Genomic DNA, 2,021 nt, shown 5'->3' on the forward strand with positions numbered 1-2,021 from the left:
TCAACTTCAAGGCAGGCTCAGTTAAGACGGGACTCTGGAAAAGAAACTACCGAAACAGTTAAAAATGTGAACTCTTGCTTTCCTAATACAAACAAAGGAGTGCTACTAGGAACTGCGCGCGTAAAAATACATTACAATGGTGTTAATTTCTTCGCCAGAGCACTGATAGATTCGGGATCTGAATGCTCTTTTATAACTGAAAGACTTAAACGCAGAATTAACCTGCCATCAAAACGCTTGCATGCCCAAGTCTCGGGCATCAATAATTCAATATCTGCGCAGGTAAAGGAAGCGTGCGCCATTCAATTGCGGTCGCCCACAGACCCATTAATAAGCATAGATGCTGTTGTACTGGTTTTACCAAAATTAACAGGAGATCTGCCGACTTGCCAAGTAAGCGCAATGACTCGGCAAGCATTCCCAGACTTGGTCTTGGCGGACAAGAGGTTCTTCATTAATGAACCAGTGGATCTCGTACTCGGAGGAGACATATAACCACAGATCATTTTAGGCGGCATAAAAAAGAGCGTATTAAATACGCTTCTCGCCCAAGAGACCGTGTTCGGTTGGATTTTAACCGGTTGTGCGGAAGCATCGAATCCAATCAACAATATCTTATCATTTTACAATGAAGTCAACCTGGACAAACAGTTAACCGCTTTTTGGGAGTTTGAGGATATTCCTAAGAAAAAGGGTCTTAATGACGACGACACCTATTGCGAAGAACTGTTCAAGACTACAACCGAGAGGAATGCTAAAGGGAAATACATCGTGTCTTTACCCTTCAGAAAGGACTATCCGAACAACATTTCCTTAGGACCATCGCTGAAAGGCGCCTGCTCTCAGTTCTACCGGAACGAGACGCGCCTAGCGAAAAACCCTGTCCTGCAAACGGAATATAATCGGGTTTTGAGGGAATATGAGACATTAGGGCATATTTCTAAAATATCTGATAACGTGCCAGCAGACTCAACTGACTGTTATTTCTTACCTCATCACGCTGTTGTGAAGGAAGAAAGCATCAGTACAAAGGTCAGAGTCGTATTCAATGCCTCATGCCCTACCGCCAATGGCGCGAGCTTAAATGACGTCCTTCATCCCGGTCCAATTCTTCAAGCCGATTTAACCATCCTGATCCTCCGTTGAAGACTGTTTAAATATGTATTCAACAGCGACATCGAAAAGATGTATCGGCAAATTCTGGTAAATAATAAACAAACAAAATACCAACTAATAGTATTTCGTACGGTGACAGGTAATAAGGTCAATGGAAATAAGGTCAATTGACTTTATTTCCCACCCTGGTGCGAAATAAAGTCAATTGACATTATTACCTTTTCAAAAGCGAAATAAAGTCAACAAAAATTTGGAAATAAAGTCATTGACGCTATTTCCTCATTCAAATAGAAATAGCGTCAACAATGCTTAAAGTATGTCGATTCATAGAAAAAAAATGTTGTTCTTACAATAAACATTGCCCCGTAAGTGTTGTTTTTTAATAGAAGAAAAAGGCTTTTGCCAAATCCTCAGTGTTGTGATATTAATCCATACACAATCATGAACTACCACCAATTGATTCTATCTATTAAAAAAAAATTTAAATTACGAATATGTAAAAACACGATGCGAAAACTAAACGCCTGCGCACAGCTGGAATATGAGAAATATTTGAAGAAAGAGTGGAGAAATGATCCATAACTTGCAAAACATTTTTCGTTTCTACAAAAATAAAGCGAACACTATTAAATTGAAGAAACAGTACATGTCCAAAAACCCCGGAGGAGCACTGAAAGAATTCTGTGTTTTAAATTAGCATATTTTGAACAAATTCGGAATGTCTAAGGTGGAAAAGAACCCAACTTTTCTATAAGGAAACAATTATAAAAAAAGAATTTTCTTACACTGTATTCATGTCTCCGCCAGAAATTTGTGACGACATCATTTAAAAGCAGCTAAGGAGAATGACGACACTATTTATTAGATGGCACATTCAACGAGCCAATGTGCCAAAATGCGGGTAT

This window comes from Rhagoletis pomonella, unplaced genomic scaffold, assembly GCF_013731165.1.
Source record: "Rhagoletis pomonella isolate Grant_MI unplaced genomic scaffold, Rhpom_1.0 Rhpom_scaffold_00002, whole genome shotgun sequence".
In the NCBI taxonomy this organism is placed as follows: Eukaryota; Metazoa; Arthropoda; class Insecta; order Diptera; family Tephritidae; genus Rhagoletis; species Rhagoletis pomonella.